The sequence below is a fragment of the Carassius auratus genome, chromosome 42 (genome assembly GCF_003368295.1).
Source record: "Carassius auratus strain Wakin chromosome 42, ASM336829v1, whole genome shotgun sequence".
Lineage (NCBI taxonomy): Eukaryota > Metazoa > Chordata > Actinopteri > Cypriniformes > Cyprinidae > Carassius > Carassius auratus.
This window is the reverse complement of record NC_039284.1, coordinates 17,869,130-17,889,128: the sequence shown is the minus strand read 5'-3', so window position 1 is coordinate 17,889,128 and position 19,999 is coordinate 17,869,130. Positions and strand designations below refer to the sequence as shown.

General features: G+C 35.4%; 1 protein-coding gene across 2 annotated transcripts in view; it reads right to left on the bottom strand.

The window, feature by feature from the left end:
- LOC113060912 (neuronal PAS domain-containing protein 3-like) overlaps positions 1–19,999 on the bottom strand; it is a 783,891-nt gene that overhangs the window by 24,211 nt on the left and 739,681 nt on the right. The window lies entirely within an intron of this gene.

Genomic DNA, 19,999 nt, shown 5'->3' with positions numbered 1-19,999 from the left:
TATTCTTTGTGACTCTTGGGACACGCATCGGTCTCTGTAGTGTTGTGCAATGTCATCTTCACGTAGCAGCAGTGGTGATGAGAGAACATGCTTGAGAAGCAGTTTAGAGAGGAGAAATCAATTTACATATAAAATCTTGGTAACAAATCATTAGGCACGTTCTAAATTATAAAAGTTTAGTGCATCTACTAATAATTATATATAAATAAATAGTTTTTATAGATACAAATATGTTAGAAATGATGTAGCGTGATACAAATGAATTATATCCAATGCACATTTTTTTTTAAATCGATGGATCGCATCAGTTACTTGTATGCAGATGCACTGATGCGAATCAGTGAATATTACCATCCTTATCGCCCAACACACCAGCTTGCTCAAGAGTGTTCATGGACCGGCTTTGACTATTCCAATATGGCGGACGGCTTACAAATACCTGCACAAAATACAGCCGCTAATAGGAAATCTACCTATACACATCGATGCTTGCTATGGTTTTTTTTAGCACACTGATATGGTATTCTGAGTGTTTTTAGCACATTGCTATGCAGTGGTTTCTTCAAGTCCGTTCACAAGTACTTACAGTAGGTTTAGTGATTCGAGTAGGACACATAAAATAAGTCCGTAGTTGCTTTATGTTATGTGTTGTGCATTTGTGTTTGTGTGATGTGCTTCAATGGAACAAAACATAATTTTTCAATTATAAATCTGACACTGATCTGAGGCCAGTTCAAACTGAAGCTATAAAAGGTTTGTTGTTTGAAGGACCACTGCCTCAAATTTCAAGTTCTATCGATTCGACACAGTTGTGCTCTCCTCTGAAATCAACCGAGAGTCGTATTCCTCAAACCTCTTTTTTTTCCCTGCTATACATCAATAACAGATTTACTCACAAACAGCATTAAACATTTATGTATGTAGCTTGAAAGACTGAGAATATGAGCTATTTTCAGAGAAGAGAAGAGATGCTAATACATACACACATAAACAAATGCTTCGGTGGCGGCCCATATGGTCTGTAAATAGCTTTCAGGAGTTGTATCCTCAGCAGACCTTCAGGATTTACCTCTATAGACTCTGTGGCGTAGATATGTGTGTAATGTCCTTATTTCCATAGCAACCCCTTTTTGCTATTCACTATAATATGTAGCTGACATCCATTCACACAATGCAACAATATATGTCTGCTAAAGAGGCAAAGCAACAGCAAAACACAAGACCTGACCTTTTGACTTTATGTGAGATATAACCAAAATATCATATATTTAACATTTTCTTGACAGTATATATCAAAATCTATATATCTTTTAAATGTATTTTTCATTTAGTTCTAAATAAAAAATATGGCATTAAACTATATATATATATATATATATATATATATATATATATATATATATATATGTAATAAAATTTATGCATTTAGCAGATTTTTTTATCCAAAGCGACTTACAGTGCATTCAGACTATTTTAATATGGTACTTTATGAACTTGATTTATGTAAATTAATGTTTTATTTATACTATTTTTTTTAATAATATTTTCACATTGTTTAAAAAAAAGGATTAAATACATTACATATTAAAAGTACTTAATCTGATTTAATTTTTAATTTGTATTTATTTACATTACCTTTATGGTACTAGATGAACTTGATTTGATGTAAACTTAGAAACAATGCAAAAAAGCATTTATAACAATTTGAGTTAAAGCAACTTACAACAGTTTAAAAACATAAATATAACTGAGTCACATCTGAAACCATGAAATAGCTAATATATCTGGATATACAGTGATATAAATCAGCAGAATCCCTACTGACTTACACACCACACTGTCAAAATAAAGACTTAAACAAGATGCTAAAATATACAATACAAGACTAGGCTAATGCAAAACACAACAGAACAACTTTTCTACAAAGGTAGTAAATATCTGGTCAGGACGGGCCCGGTGTGTCAAGCACGCAGAGGTTTAATTGCAGCCTTGATGAAGTTGTGCATTTCTCACTCAATGACAACATGACACCGCAGTGATAACCATAAACACAAGATATCAATTAGCTGCTGTTAACACTGTTTTAATTATTCCTTCATCCGAAAAAAGTCAGGCAATAATCAAATTTGGGCTTGTAAATGAATTTCAAAGTGCTGTAATTGAAGCACTCTTTTCCCCTCAAATGAACGTACACATGTAGGTGTAGTCAATGATTTTAAAGAGCAAATCTAAAATGGATGTAGGGTCGTGTTTACCTGTGGTAATGGATTGTGTAAATTTTCACCACCACAAAAGATGAGGGAACTTTAGGATAATTTTATTAACCGAAAAGTGCAGTGATTTTAAAACACCTTCAAATGGGGTCACATAATGCATTATTTAGTTTATTTATCCCGCCCTCATATATATATATATATATATATATATATATATATATTTTTTTTTTTTTTTTTTTTTTTTTTTTTGGTGCTGTGCCTTTGAGAAACACTCCTTCACATGTGAAATAAGCAACAGAGACTGCAGTTTTTCTGTTAGATCTGTTATATTTTTAACAAACCAGCCTCTTTGTGAAGTTGCATCACTGTGGTAAGATAATTAAAAAATACATTAACTTGTAAATAAATTTGAAATGCGCCAAACAAAGTGTGAAGATCACACTGAAATGATCGAAGAACTCTTTAAGGGACAGTTCAGGCATACAGGCTTTGAACAACATAAAGGTGAGTAAATGATGACAGAATTAACATTTTGGGGTGGACTGTCCTGTCACATCATGATTGTGCTTATTGTGCAATGCTATGCAATATGCTATAAAAAATATTAGTAAAATAATATATATGTTGTTGCGTGTAAATTTTGTAAGCAACATATATACATACAGTATATTATATTACGAGATCTGCCAGCAGCAGCCATGCCAAAGACACAAACCTAAACCTTGAGCCTTTGTGTGTGACACATAAATACTGAAACATAAGCTGCCGACGTGAAAAGTGTGTATGCAGCAGTTTTCACAGAGTCCGGTGACATTATGATTTTATGATGACAGCTGGAGGGAAGATTAATTCTGTGTTTACAGACAGTATTACTGACATCAAACAACCAGCAACTTGCCACAAGGTCTAGCTTGCACAGGACAAAAATAAGAAAGTAAGATTAAAAATGAATATCAAATGCAGACATATCTCATTATTTAAAGTCTAAAAGTGTGTGCGTTTAAAATAGCCATTCTGTGCATTCATTGGTGTGCACTGACTTACATGTGTCATCAATTCAACGCTATGAAGTTTGGTCCTCATTTGAAGTGCATTGTGGACTGTGATTTTACCACCTGAAGATGATTCTGTGTATGGATCTTCTCATTGCAGAACACAAGAAGTGTTCAGATAACCTCTGCCCTCTGCTACAGCTTCATCCACCGGGTCTCTGCTGGGAAATGCTGGAATACTGCACTCATCTATTATTACTATGGTAATGAGGGTGAACTGGTGACAGGCTGTGCAGTTTTTATCTGTCTTAGGGTCGGATCGGTCCCTGTGTTTTGGAAGAAATCCGCTCACACACCCCGGGAGTGCAGTCAACACCAGAGAACAACAAAACTACACAAACTCACACTCTCTGTCTGCCACAGCGAACCACTGGAAGTGTGTTAATTCTCCACGCGGACGCTGCTTTTCAAATCACAACATAGCGTGGCCACGGATGAAACCCTGTGTGTGTGTGTGTGTGTGTGAGAGAGAGAGAGAGGGAGAGAGAGAGAGAGAGGGGCGAGAAGTTGAACACAGTAAGTGTCGTCTGGAGTGAAGGGTTCTGCGGTGAACAGGTGCTGCAGTAATAATACTTGTCACAAAGATAATTTCAGTCAAAACTAATGAGTTGTGAACCCAGGAGATTGTTCACATCAGAGCAGCACATGGCAGTGTGTTCAACCTATAACGGCCTCTAAAACCAGATTGAATCGATGCTGTTTGCATTCAAAAACAATTTAGAGAGTCCGTTTAAATGCAAATAAATATTGATTTATCTATATATAAATCAATAAGTCAGTCATTATATGAAAATTTAGTGTTAGCTTTCTCGTGTCATTTCCAAAATGGATCATTTCTGAGAAAATACACTACTGTTCAAAAGACTGGGGTCAGTGTGATTTAAAAAAAAAAAAAAATTAATAGTTTTATTAATATTAAGCAGCAAAATCTGTTTTCAACATCAACAATGATAATAAATGTTTCTTGAGCAGAAAATCTAGATATTAGAATGATTTCTGAGGAATCATGTAACTCTGAAGACTGGAGGAATGATGCTGAAAATACTGCTTTCTGTCACAGGAATAAATTACATTTTTAAAATGTATAATATATCACAATATTACTGTATTTACTGTTTTTTCCAGCCTTGGTAAGTATCTACTTTTAAAGGCATTAAAAAAATCATTTGAACGCTACTGTAATTTGAAATAAAAATTGTCTAAAAATAAAAGGTTATAAAAATGTATACATTTTCTGTGGAATCAAATTCACACTTTCATTATTTTTTTCATTGCTCTATATTTGTGTTTCCAATTGAGATAAATAAACTCAGACAAACTAGAAAAGGCCTGCAACCCATCAGTGTCAGGACATGATATTAGACTCATGCACAAAATATTAATGAATGTAAAACGCTTCACTTATTGACCGAGGCGGGCAAAACTACGGGCGCAAAATGTCACACAGCTACATGAGAGGAAAAAACACACAGAAGAGAAACATGAAAATGCTCTTTATAAATCAAAAGCCTCTAATGACATTCTAATTTAGGAGAGAGCCCTCAATAGAAGTTGATAGAATTTGGCATGTCATTTTAGCCCTGGCCGCACTTTTCCTTTAATCAAGTAGCACAAATATGGAGAGATGGAGGCGGGGGAAAACAAGGAAAAGAAAGAGAATGAAGTGATTGAGTATGCGATCTGAGTTTGCATGCATGTGTACGAGAAAGAGAGAGAGAGAGAGAGAGAGAAAGAGAGAGAGAGAGAGAGAGAGAGAGAGAGAGGGGTTGCAGCTGGCTGCTTTACGCTGCGACGTTCAAGCATGACTGACCTATTTCATCAGGTCTGTCAAAACCTTGCACTGATACATGTTGACAACATTTAATCTTAAAAATTGAAAGAAATGAATTAATATGCAAATTCCATCAGCTTTGTAATAAAAATGTCCTTGAAAAAAACAGAGAACACCACCCCAGAGGAACGGTGCGAATTATCCGGGCTCCGTTGTTCCTCAAGTTAGTCGGAGGTACACAAGTCCACCAGGAAATCAGCGCGGATCTGACTTGGAAATAATTATGATGGAGAAACAAAGCCCTAGCAGGTTGAATAAATGGAACGGCATGGGGGAAAAAAAGAGGCGGGCTGCTTTGTTATTCACTTTGAATTAATAGGATTACTTTGAGATCCATATACACCTAAAATCAACACCTCGCTATCAATGCGCACAGAACCAGAGAAGGGGGTGTTGGGCTTCCTGCATTACGAATTCAAGTAACTGTGGGACACTATAGGGAAAAACAGCAGCGCTTCCTTATTCTCCACGAGACGGAACAATTCTACAGGGATGGAATCTTACAAGACAAAGATTAGCCGTCCAAAAGGAGCAGGTGGCTAGCATGAGCTCTCCTGTGGAATTAACTGAACTATGGGGCCTAATTATCTGTGGAGAGAGAACGGTGAGGAGAGAAACTTCACTGTTTGAAGGACGAATGATTCATTAAAAAGAACAGCTCACCTCCTCTCTGATCTTTGGACAAAACAGCATGCTTGAAGCTCCCATCTGAATAAAAGCTTAAACTAGAGAGCAGCGGATGACCAACAGTCAAAGACTTGGGCTAACAAAACAAAAAACTGCTGATACAACAATGATTTTATGCACAATTCAGATTTGTATTGAGATGTTAGCCATTGTTACTTGTTTCTTATGAATAAGTTCACACATACATTAAGTATTTATTTGTCCATTCTTTTGTTTACAATTAAGATTGCATGTATGCTAAAGAAAAATGAATAAAATAAACATTTATGAAAATGTATCAATTTTTGAAATCTGTGAATATGTTTAATTTCATCATTCATTCGAAAACACTCTACTGTGTTCATCCTCTTTCTTTCTTTCTTTCTTTCTTTCTTTCTTTCTTTCTTTCTTTCTTTCTTTCTCCTCTTACCAGCATTCCTAACAGATCAGAATGGGCTGTAAAATCATGAAAAATGTGCAGTCCTTACAGGGCACATATATGTCCACCCAGACATTCATCACTCGATAGGTATTGTCAGCGAAAGTTTAATTGCATAAACACTCGGATACTGTCCTGTCATATTTCTTGTCAGGCTGGATTCTCTCTCTGGGTTCACTATCGCACAAAACTATTATTGAATTGCTAGCGGATCGCACCAGTGCCAAGGGGAGTACAGCTTTATGAATAGAATTTGTTTTCTATCAGCAAGACTGACGAATTGTGTCACGAGGAGGCGCAGGCAGATAATTCCCCCCGTTTATTGGGCAAAGACCTGTTAGCTGCTTGCTCCTTATCTCTGCTGCATTGCCAACTAAACAAACGTGTATATATATTTGAAATTTGGCAACGAATGCATTTGGCTTCTGCAGGGGAGTTCAGTCTAAACACAGCAGAAAACCACTGTTCATCCACTCACCGGAGACTTCTGAGATCAAGTGGACTGAATAATCTGTGTTCAGGGGAAAAACACTAAACATATGGAGTGATGAATGCGATGTGTCAGGATCACCACTGAACAATTACAAAACCACTCTTGAAAATTTAAATACTTTTAAATTAAACTTGTAACATATTATGCCTGATTTAGAAATATAGTTTGCTTTCTTGTAGTGCATAATAAACTTAAATGAGACATACACACACACACACACACACACACACACACCATATTTATGTTCTGCTATAAAGCTAATTATAATTGTTAACAGACTACCCAAACAAAAAAAAAGACAATTAAAAAGAGCAAATAAAATAAAATAAAATAAACAATGAAAACTACAGTAAAAATACAGTAAAAAATATGGCAATTTTTTGATATATTATACAAATGTTAAGTTACCATTTTCTATTTGAATATATTAGAAAATGTAATGTATTTTTAACATCATGCTGCTTAACTTTATTTGGAAAATTATAATCAAACAATCTTTGATGAATAGAAAGATCAAAAGAACAACATATTTTAAACAGTTTTTTTCTAACATTATGTCTTTACTGTCACGTTTGATCATTTAATGCATCCTTGCTAAACAAATATGTATTATTTCTTAAGAAAATAAATAAAATGACCCCAAACTTATGAACAGTTTGAGCCTTTGGTTTTATAATTAATTAATTAATTCAATCATTTTTTGCCAATTTTTTTGTGTCAATAAATTCATTAATTCTTCTTTTCCTTACTTCCTTTCTTCCTTCTATCAGTCAGAGTAAGGTTTATTTGCAAATCATTTTTCCATTTCCTTCTCTGAATGTCCAAAGGGAGGTTTGATCACTTTTAGTTCACCTCTAGGGATAACTCCCCATGAAAATGAAAAAAAATAAATAAATAAATAAATAAATAAATATATATAAAAACATTCGAAAACATTTACAGCAAAAACCCACTGTAGCCTGAGCAAGAACTTCACCACAAACCAAATACACAAGCCTGATGATGTATTACAAACACAAAATCCATAAAACGCATACAAAAAAAGATGATCTCGGGGTCGAGTTCTTACTGCCCTCTCATCCTGCAGAAGCTGAGCTCAAATTGAGCTTTTCTTGTGTGAAAGCCCCAAGCAGCTTTACAAAAATACTTTCCCACCACGCGCCTCGCCGCGCACCCACTGCCTGGGAACGGAGGCGTAATGCTCTGTGCCTACTCCTCGCGCTTGATAAAAAGCCCTTTCTGACAACCTTATCAGCCAAATGAGCTTAAATAAAACTGGCTTCTAATAGTCTAGAGACCGCTTGATCCCGCCTTTGTCTTTCAAAGCTGCGAAGCCTTCCTCCTCCAGTGATCTTGCACTTTCCTCGTGACAGAATTCTCAATCTTTTAGGCCGGCTAAGCTGTCATTAGTTTCTTTGTTCCTCTCGCTGGATTGTTTTGCATGTTTCTGTATGGTTTGATACTGAAGTGCTCATGATGGCTGAAGCGCTATAGACATTTGAAAAGCTTGATAATGCCCTTTAATAATAGCTGAGATGAGAGGCATCAGCATGTGGCTCCTCAGCCCTCGCTGCCGTCACCGAGAATAAAAGACCCTCTGAACACACACATATGCCAGAAGTAAAAGATGATGCCATAAACTCAATTCAGTACAACTACAGCTGATCGATTAATTACATGATATGCCAATTAATTAATTGCATATATAGCAATATTTCCTGAGAAAAGCCCTTTAATGAAGATAATTAAAAGATGATTCTGACAAAGGGAACAGATACAAAAAGAGGCTTTTGAAAGCAATATATTGTCTCTGCGTCTCATGCAAAAAGTGCTAAGTTTACAACATATCGTGTCAAATTGTTTCTTTAACATATAAAGAATCTTGAAATAAAGTGAAATACAAAAATCATAACACCCAGAAAAAAATCAAACAAAAGAGGCACAAGTATACAAATAACTTAAAACAAAAGGTGACTAACTAGATTACTAATATTGTGTTCTTATAAAAATGGTTTTGAAAATAAACATGAAAGGCACTAAAGACTAAAGATGATGTTGTTTGATATCATTTGTCACTTAACCACCTAAAAGCACAATCAAACTAAACAACAATAAAAAAAAGAAAGCCGCAATCAAAGGTCCCATATTTTTTACACAAAGATATTTGTTGCAACAAAACATTAAAACCTTAAAAAGGTTATTTATATATTTAAAGAATGCCTATCTTTCATGTAGCTTGAAACCTCACTTTCTTCTGCAGAACACAAAACGAGATGTTTTGAATAATGTTCAGACTGATCAAAAAGGAGTTCATTCAAAATCTTCTTGACTTCCATTACATGGAAAAGAACAGCTTGGACATTCTTCTATATACAAACTCCCTTTGTGTTTCTCTGAAAATAATTTTTTAATTTTTTTTTGCATTAAATGTGTTTTTAGGCAAATTGTTGACACAGCAAAGGACAAATAAAGATCAACACACTTCCTCTGAGCTTTTCCTGCACATACAGACTAGTCAGGATTGATGGACATTTTTAAATCAGGTTATGTTCAAGCAAGAGTCTTAATTTAAGGCTAAACTTAGGGTCTGGGATAAATGAACACATCAGATGATTAAAAACATTTGTCTTTGCAAGCAGGCTGGTCCCTTATTTATAGTGGGTAGTTCATCATGACGCCCAGCTCGGAGCTTTTGACAGTGAATCTATCTGATGAAGCGATAGGCACTTTCATAATTACAGAGTAAGTTATGACGTTTTCCCTCAAGCACACAAAATTAACAAGCATTAATGTCTTTTACTTACAACTTGCAGGATCTTCCCTGCACCACTGCTGTAAAAGCTACAGAGCTGCCCACAAGTGCACTACACAAACATGCTGTTTACATGCTTGTCAAACATATGCAACATAAAATAAATGTACATGGTGTAGGCTAGGGCAAAAATGACACCAAAAGAGACAGGCAATTTTAAATATTCAGCACTGCGTTCAGGCAAGCCACGTTAGTCACACTTGCATCAACTGTTCCTGACGTGCACCAATCCAGTCTTGACATCTCTCACAAGCGCTCTATTTAAATTCCATTCTTCAGTGTCTCTTCCATCACATCGCTGCTTGCAATTATCTCCCTCCTCCAACCCCAACTCCACCTAACTGAACCTGCAATCCGATCTGACTTTTGTTTCTTCCTTTACAGTTCGCTTCATTGGAAGCTTTTTCTATTACATTTTGTTTTACAACTCATGTAATTTTGAATTGTAATTATGTATGCATATAATGGTTCTGTTCTGTATCCCGAGGGGGTTTGTCTTGCTGCTCTCCCTGCTCTGTCCAAGCATGGCTGCATGGACAGGCATGTTGAGTGTTGTCCAGAACATAACCATACCGCCAACACTAACTGTATGCAATATCAATGTAATAAATATACTTGACAAAAGTGGTCTTGATTGAAACCGAGGCCACAAAAAAAAAAAAAAAAAAAAAAAAAAACCAATTAAATAATCTGTGAACTGCATTCTATTCTATTCTATTCTATTCTATTCTATTCTATTCTATTCTATTCTATTCTAGAACATCTAAGCCCAAAATTTACATGGGTTTAATTGCCCGTGTGGACATTATAGAGACCAGTAGCTGTATGTCTATTATTTTTTTTTTATATAAAAATGAAATAAAAGAATGTAAATAAAAACCTGAAATTAAAACCTGAAATTTATTACATTATTAGATTTACTGTGACAGTAGATAATATAGAGATATGATCCAGTCTTATTTTAGTATTTTAGCGTTTTTGGTTGGATTCGTTTTTATTTTATATTTTTTATATTTTCTGTTTTCGCTTAAATTTTTGGTTTTAGAAAAAAAAAAAGTTTTAGAAAATATTTTTTTGTGCTTTTTATTAGTTCTTTTTAACTATGTCTATTTAGTTTTCATTATGTTTAGTTTTTAATTTTAGTTTATTTAAAGACATATTTTTAAATCATTATCAATATATATAAAAATGTAACTAAAAATCCAAAACTAAATTTCAGAATAAAAAAGTAAATTTAACGTAATGTAATAGCCATGACTGTTTATTAAATTGCCTATAATTGTCTATTTAGTATCATAGTGTTACTATTATTTATTCTCAGCAGTGGATAATAGATATAAATATACACATTATTTTTCATTATTCATTAATGATATAACAACAACTGTAACACACACTGGACAGAGCTCAACACACCATCTCCTCTTGCTCATCTCCACAGTGGCAACGGCAAAAAAACTTGCCATCTGTGATTGGAGACCACCACTGGAAAAAGCATGCCACAAATCTCTGAATCTGTGTCCCAGTCATGCCTCGTGTAATAGACGCTACTGGAAAACAAATAAACAGGTTTTACTCACAACAGCCACCTGCGCTGCTGCAACACTCCGTTAGTATTTACAGCTGAGATGAGGAGACAACCTGAGCGTCTGATTTGGGCTGATTTGGTCTATACATAAGAAGACAAAACATCACAGCAGACAGCAATGTTTGTTTTAATTAAATGCACTCAGAAACGCAAATGGACAAAAGAATCGGATTTACATTCTTAATCAAAACAAGCCATGCAGCAGAATAAACAGATCTGATGGCTTCATGGGAAAACAAACTCTGTTTAATTGTCAGGAAACGCATCTATAGTATAGCTGGACTCCTGAAACTTATCCCTCCTCTCTGGGTTCATAACATAGCAGGTCAGTCTGTGTATCTGCAGACGTCTGGTTCAGAAAGCTGCTCTGTTTGGATGGAGGCCAGACGGGATGTTCTGGCCAGACAGTAATAATCATGTCAGCATAAGATCTCTGAACTCCTGTGGCTTTTAACATTAGCTCTAGACAGATCAGTCATGAGCAACTTCAGTTAAACCCTAGGAACTTCACTGCTGTTTACTTGAGGAAATGCAACTGATTAGAAAAGCTTTTCATGGGAAGCAACTCAAATCATGTGAAGTGCATGAGAGGGTTAACTAAAGCCACAAACACACTCTGTTCAGATCTGCAGATGTGACTTCCACGGTACATACTTCAAGTGCATTACTGTGTTACTTGTTTATTTGTTTATATATCATAGTTAATACTTTTACATCAAGGTTCCATATATTACCATTAGCTGATGCAATAGATCTATCATGAACTAACAGAGGTTAAAGTTGTTAAAATAACAGTAATGCATTACCAAAACCTGAATATTTGTACATTTATAAATATTTATAAATTAACATTTATATAAATTAAGTATTTTATGCTCACCATAGGTGAAAGTGTCACATGATCACATGACCTTTCAGAAATCATTTTAATACGCTGACGTTGATGCTCAAGAAGAAACATTTATTATTATTATTATATTATTATCATCAATGTTATATTTTGATAATATTTTTCATTGCAATTAATGCATAAACTATCATAATTATTATATTAAAACTTGTAGCAAAGTGTTATGAGTAATTTAATACATATAAAAACATGTAGCTTTTGAGATGTTTATAAAAAGTTTTTTTTTTACACGTGATTACAGATTATATTAGGTTATCTGTTCTAGTGTAACACACACACACACACACACACACACACACACACACACACACACACGCACACACCACTCTATTGCCTCTCAGAAGGGTGAAGTGTTGGGGCTCAGAAAGTGAGATGAATTGAAGAAATGTCAGATGGGTTCAAACGTGACCCCACTGGCTGGGTCAGCCTGAATAAAATCAATATGTTTGAGTCGCAGACCTCAGGAACTTCAGATTTCAATTAGAACTCCTCCAATCGTTTTAGTCATGTGATCACTCCTGACCCCACTGATATCCCATTTTCCCAGAACACAGGTGCTTGTGTGACTACGTGGACTACATGTTAACAGGTCTGGGATCATTTGTTTGCAAAAAAGCCATTAGGTTTGAAATCGCAATGCAATGATATTCATATACAAAACGTATGTTTCTAAAAACTAAAAGAATCAGATTAGGGCATTCTAAACACACATAAACAAAAATCTAAACTACATGAGTATCTAAAACTGTGTGTGAAAGCGATGGGAAACACACCATTTGACAGGTTTTTAAGGCTAATGTGTGCCGTCTGTGAGTGCTAATGCCATTATTTGTATTCTGACCAAGTGCTAACTGCTTGTGTGACCCCAACTCTTCTCAAGGACACTTCTCGATATGTGCCAAACACCTATGATGGGGTGGGATTCACCTGAGAGGACTGTGGGTAATGCAGACCACAGAATCCCCTAATGACACAGACAGTGGACAGCAGCCGGTGAGGTCAGCGACCTTGGCTAGATGCCTCTGGTGTCCTTAGAGCCCTGTGGCTGAATGAAACTCAGTTCATTTCCTTGCAAAAAGACTGCGTGAAAAATAATCATCATAGTGACACTAAACTATGGTATCTTAAGAATACAAATAAATTAACGCTACAGGATACTGCAAAATATATATTGAAAATAAATAAAAAGTTTAAATATAAAATAAAAACATAAAAATAAAGTTTTTTAAAATTTAATTTAATTTCATTAATTAATTTGACTTGTTTTTCAAGGGTGCCCTATTTTAATGTTTTCCTAGTATATACACAGGAGCAGAAAACTAAAGCTATGCATTTTGATGCTATTTTGAGAGAGCTCATGCTTTCACATACAATCTGCTAATATTGCACAGACTTTTAAACAGTATTACAATTATAAAACAATTTTAAACAGTAAACATTTGAAATGTAAACGAACATTAATCAAATTAAAGCTGAAGGTGTCAATATAAAATAATACAAATGTAAAACTACTACTAATAATAATACAGTTTTATGGCCTGCAAAAAATATTTTGTGTTGTAAATGATCCCAATTAAACGCACTGCCAGGTGTGACAAAAAGTGAAGCACATAATTTAATTTTAAAACAAGTCTTATCTGACAGGTTTTCAGTGTGAATATGTGCATGTGTGTTTGTGTACAGTAGAGTGTGTGTATGCATGTGAATGTGTGTGTGTTTGTGTTGTGCTGGAGGTTTTCCTCTGGTCTGACAGGGGTAGAATCAGAGGCCTGGTGAAAAAGAGCTCTATTTGCATTTCAAATGTCACCTGCAGCAGCAGACACCTGTTAAAGGCTAGAGGAGAATCCACACAAATCAAAGGTCTGACCCTGTGGGAGAGTCCGGATCACCCTGCCCAGGGGCGACTGCTGCTCTGGACGCCCTGAGACACCCCACCAGCCCTGCGCTGGGACCGAACGCTCCTCACACAATGTTCTCAGTCCATCATCCTCATATGCAGTACTGCCAAAGGTTAATTATTTTCTCTTTATTTATAGTACCTTGTTCTTATTATCAATGTTTAATGCCACATCTCTTGATGTATGTCAGCATACATCATACTGGGCTTCATGTGTCTATTATAACTGTAGTGTAACCAAAATAATGTTTTGTTTATTTAAATGCCAAATAAAATAAATTTAAATATATATTAAATAATTCACATTTGGATATGAATTTAAAATACGTTCATATACACCAGTTAAGCTGTATTACATTTTTTTTTTATTAATTCTGTATTAATATAGTTATATAGAAATACACACATTATGCCAAAACATTCCTTAATTGAGGTAAATAACAGTAATGCACAGCAATTTATTGCATATTGCATTAATATTGCATATATTGATCACTACTTTTAATGTTAGTAATTTACAGCAATTTACAGTAATAATCTATTTTTGATTAAAATTAATCATTTAGATGAACTAGATCAACAGAAGAGAATCACTGATTCAAAGGATTCAATCGTCAATTAATCATGACAAAATTCTCTGTGCTTGTAGAAATAATTTAAATATATATATGTGTATTACTATTATTTACAGTTAATGAATAAGTTAAAGGTGCAATAGGTGATTGTCTTCAGAAACATTTTTTGTTATGCTGGTTGAAAGTCTCTTCACATCCAGATAACAATCATTAAGTAAAGTGGTCTAAATGTATTTACCATATTTTCCGGACTCTACGTTTTTTCATAGTTTGGCTGGTCCTGCGACTTATAGTCAGGTGCGACTTATTTTTCAAAATTAATTCGACATGATGCAAGAGAAATGAACTAATAGACCAGAATCAAGAAAACATTATCGTGTACAGCCACGAGAGGGTGCTCTATGCTGCACAGTGCTCCTGTAGTCTACACTGAAGACATAGAGCGCCCTCTCGTGACTGGAGACGGTAATGTTTTCTCTTGGTTCTAAATAAATGCGACTTATAGTCCAGTGCGACTTATATGTGTTTTTGGACTGATGCGACTTATACTCAGGTGCGACTTATAGTCCGAAAAATACGGTATCTGTTTTTATATATTCTGTGGAAGGCATAGGACCAAGAAATGTACGTCCAATCAAAAAGCTCAGTTTGAGCGTTTTAAATAGCTTTCCTACCCGCCTGTCAACGTATGCATATCTCTGCGCACCCTGTTCGCGCAGACAGAACACATCATCAGCGCATTCACACACACTGTGCAGAGCTAGAATAGCAGACAAACATCAACAACCCGGTATTCCTTCCTGCTGTTGTAGTACTTTTAAAGTTTTCTCGATGGTTAATGAAACATGATGTAGCCAAGCGGTTCCCAATTCTGGTCCTCGCGCACACATTTACATGTCTTGTTAGTTAACACACCCGATTCAAATGAACAAATCTTTAGAAGTGAGCTACATGCATGAACTGTGTTCCAATCTATATGATCCCTACACCGTGTTCATGGCTCCCTACTCCCTATGTAGGGGTTTATTTCACTACGGAACATAGGCTGGAATTGGGAATACTGTAGTAATGATGTCTCTGGTATTCTGGTCTGTGAGCATAAATGCGTTCAGGGGGCGTTGCTTTGGACAACAACTGCAAGGATGGTGGGACATTTGCTTTCAGTGCTATCAGACAAATATTAGCATTTTCCAAGATCTCTAACTGCACCTTCAACTATGTTGGTTCTACAAACTGTAGTTTAACTACTTGAAATTATGAGCATTTTGTATCTTGGTAAACTACATATTTATAGCAGCTTCCCCAACACTACTACTATTACAAAAACAATACTAATAATTATCAAAATAAGTAAAAAATTAGACTTTATGAAAGACTTTATGAAATGCAGTGAAGAATAAACACCTTCAAATGAACAGATTTCTCCTTATTAAGCCATTAGCCGAATATTTAATGCTGAATGAAAAAACGACTGAATAGCTTAAAGGAACTGTAACTAAAAGCAGTGTGGTCAGTGGTGTGCTCTCTGCGCCAGAGCCAATTGACCAATGTCACAGGCACACGCGCCTGTTTCCAAATTAATTTCTTTGCAAATGAAGCTTGAATCTTTTTCTTTTGTTAATGCACAAATGAGGGACTGCTTTTCATGCTCGTCAAAAGCCTCTTGTTGACAAACAGCGGGATTACGATCTTCAAGAAAAAAACTGCTGTGTTTACTGCTTTATTGCCGGCGTGTCATGCCCTTGAGAAGAGAGAGAGAGAGAGAGAGAGAGAGAGAGAGAGGTGGAATGGAGCCAGTGATGAGGGGAAAACACGCTCTCCCCTCCACACTGCCAGATATTTAAAATAGGCTGTTGATAACACAATTTACTCTGCAGGTTGAACGGATGAAAAAGTGACATCATATGCAGAAAGAGGAGGAAATAATGAGTGTAGAGGCAGGACACACACACATATGAGGGAGGTGACAGGAGGTGAAATGCTAGACGCCACCTTAAACACTGCTCAGCATGATGTTCATTCAGAGAGAAAGAAAAATAGAGCGCAAGAGGGAGATTTTGTGTCCCAAGGAGGACTATAATACCTGGAGAAAGATAACTATTAGCATACCCATTCATCTTAATAACAGCAGCGTGGCTGGCACACAGATGTGGCGCTAAAGCAAGCACAAAGGTAAATATAGAAGTCAGGAAGCAGAACGAATTGTCACTGGCAAAATATTTACAATAATATAACAAATTGTTTGCAACAACAACCAAAAATGTTCATAAAAAAAAAATTGTCTCTAGATGTAGTTGCTATGTCAACCAGCAGAGGTGAATTGTCCCTAGTCTTAGTCTCCAAGTCTTGTAGAGATTTTTCACCGTTTTTGTAATTCATGCCAAAGAGAATCATCTTCGCTAGTAAAATAATGTTGCACTACAAGCAAATCTAGGGCTGCACGATTATTCTAAATTAAATCACAAAGGTGATAAATTGCGATAAGGCAGAAGCTTGGTATGCGTATCTTTCAGTGAAGTACGGTTCTGTGATCAGCAGTAAATTTTCATCTGAAGGCAAGACGGCACTCTTTCGCTGAAACTCTAAATACGCCTCACAGAAGAAACCCAGGAAATCCCTATAGCGGAATTTTTTTATTTCAATGCTTTCACTAAATTACTGTGTTACCCCAAGAAATGTTGTGTTCTCTCCCAAAACATTTGCGAACTCCAGGAAAACTTTGCGTTTGCTCACAAAATGTTTAACTCTCTCACAAAACACTTGCACTTTCGCACAAAAGTAGGGCAATTCCCCCAAGAAACGTAATACTCCTTTACAAAATATTTAAATTTGCTCGCAAAATATTTTCGTTCTCTCGCAAGTGTTGTGTTCCCCCAATAAATTTTGCATCCCCCTACAAAATGCATTTTCTGTCAAAAAACATTTACATTCTCTCAAAATATTTGCATTCACTTGCAAAAGTGTTGCGTTCCCCAAAGAAACATTGCATTTGCTCACAAAAAATTGTGTTCTCTTACAAAACTATTGAATTCTCTCGCAAATTGCATTCTCTCACAAAACTAACATGTTCTCTCACTAACATTTGTGTTGAGTAAGCAAAAGTACTGTTTTTCAGCTCATATTACTTCCATCACAAAGATAGTTTTGCAATGAAAACAAAAGTGCAAAAACATTAAAATGTAAATTTTTTTTATATTTTAATGTTTTTGCACTTTTGTTTTCATATATATATATACATATATATATATATATACATATATATACATATATATATATATATATATATATATTTTTTTTTTTTTTTTTTTCATGACCATGTCCTTTAAGGGGCTCCATACAATGCAAAAAAATTTAAGCAACAAAATTATACCAGCAAGCAATGTAGACGACGACTAGGTAAGCATCATGCTGTCCAACTTTTAAAAACACTTTTATCCTCATAAATAATATCTCCCACAATCTTTTTGTACAGTATGTGTCTCGAGTCCTCATAATTTATAAATGAAACTCTGGTGTTAGAAGACAGACCCTGGTGCCCTTTTTCTGATTGTAAAGCAGATCTTTAATGATCCTGTGTGTAGACGAATAAATCTCAACATCAGACCAGCTCTCTAACCATTAAAGACCCTCTCACTCACTCTCACCAAGAATATTAACACTTAAACACACACACACACACACACACACACACTCAAACGCCTCGAGTCTGCCAGTATGAAATTCCTTCCTGGTTACGAAAAAAAAAAAAAGGAAAGAAAAAGAAAACGCCACGAAAAGGACAAAACCACAAATGTGGAACTTCAATTAATTTAAAGCTCCAATCAGCAAAGAATAAATCCTTGGCAGATCTAATTACTGAAGCTCTCGGAAGACCCAGGCCGACCAGCCAATCTCCCTCATGTTTGAACAGCTTGATGAACTCGGGGACTGATGGATATCAAGTCATTTTGTTTAATTTATAAATGGATTTTCCCCTAATACTTAAATTATCATCCGTACAACACAATGAAAATGGGAACATTTGGAAGGCAAAGTCTATAAGAGCCCTGAAAGGAATTCCAATGAGGAATGTCACCTCTTTTCATCCCTGCTATACAATTCGTCTAATTAAATTCGGGAGCAGGGTAAGCCTGTGTTACAGTGCTGCCACCACACAGGTTGCCCCTGAGAGTTCAGGGCCGAGCGGAAGACACTCATCAGACATATCATGCCACACATGCCATTAGCGTGCAAACACATACACACACACACAAACACACTTTTGGCAACCTCAGGTGCACTCACAGTGTCTGAGCATCATATTGACCACTTGGTGCAATGTATCTATAACAAAGGCCTCAGAAAGCAAAATGGCTTTGGGTATAAATAAATCAACAGACAAGCGAAGAAATAAATAACTAAATAAAGAACTCACAAAATAAATAATACAGCCTGAATTTGGAGCTTCAAGATCAATGAATGAAAGCATAACTCAAAGCAACGGTGTCTTAGATGAATTGGAAAAGTTTATTGTTATATTTAAACTGAATTTATGCATCTAATGTTTATTTTAAAAACTATGATTTACAGTAATGTAGAAATAACTGACAAATCCCAAATCCCGCCCCCACATGTCTACCTCACGATGTGGGAAGATTTGCATAACGCCACCCAAATGTTCACGCAAAGAAAGGCAGTTTAACTTTTATTTTTGCTGTTGTCACGGCTGTCATGTCGTGGAGATGCTGTGTGTTTCATTGTGAAAGCGAAGCTACTTTGTTTGGTCTTCCACAAGAGGACACAAGTCAAAATCAGCGGTTAAGTTGTATTTACACTCTGTTCTGGAACAGTTCAACCAAATTATACAGATGTGTGCAGCACAATTTGTGGAGGACAAGGACTGTTTCCTGTGTAAGTAGCCTACAATGCCAGTGTTAGTTTCTATAAAGTGGGGCAATTCCAACTTTGCATGAATCAGAATGAAGTACTCCAGTATCAAGTATTCAAATAAAATACAATACAATAATAAAATAGAAAAGGGGCAAAATAAAACTATATAAAAACAAAGTAATTAAATCATGCCAAATAAAAGAAAATAAACAATAATGTTTTTAAAAGATTAAATAAACTTAACTTAAAACAAAACTAAAATGATATAAGTATGTGATCCTGGAGCACAAAACCAGTCTTAAGTCGTTGGGGTATATTTTTAGCAATAGACAAAAAAACATTGCATGGGTCAAAATTATCGATTTTTCTTGTATGCCAAAAATCATTAGTATATTAAGTAAAGATCATGTTCCGTGAAGATATTTTGTAAATTTCCTACCGTAAATATATCAAAATACATTTTTCATTAGTAATCTGTATTGCTAAGAACTTGATTTTCTCAATATTTTGATTTTTTGCTCCTTCAGATTCCAGATTTTCAAATAGTGTTATCTCTGCCAAATTTTGTCCGATCCCAATAAACCATACATCAATGGAAAGCTTATTTATTCAGATATCAGATGATGTATAAATCTCAATTTCTAAAAATGT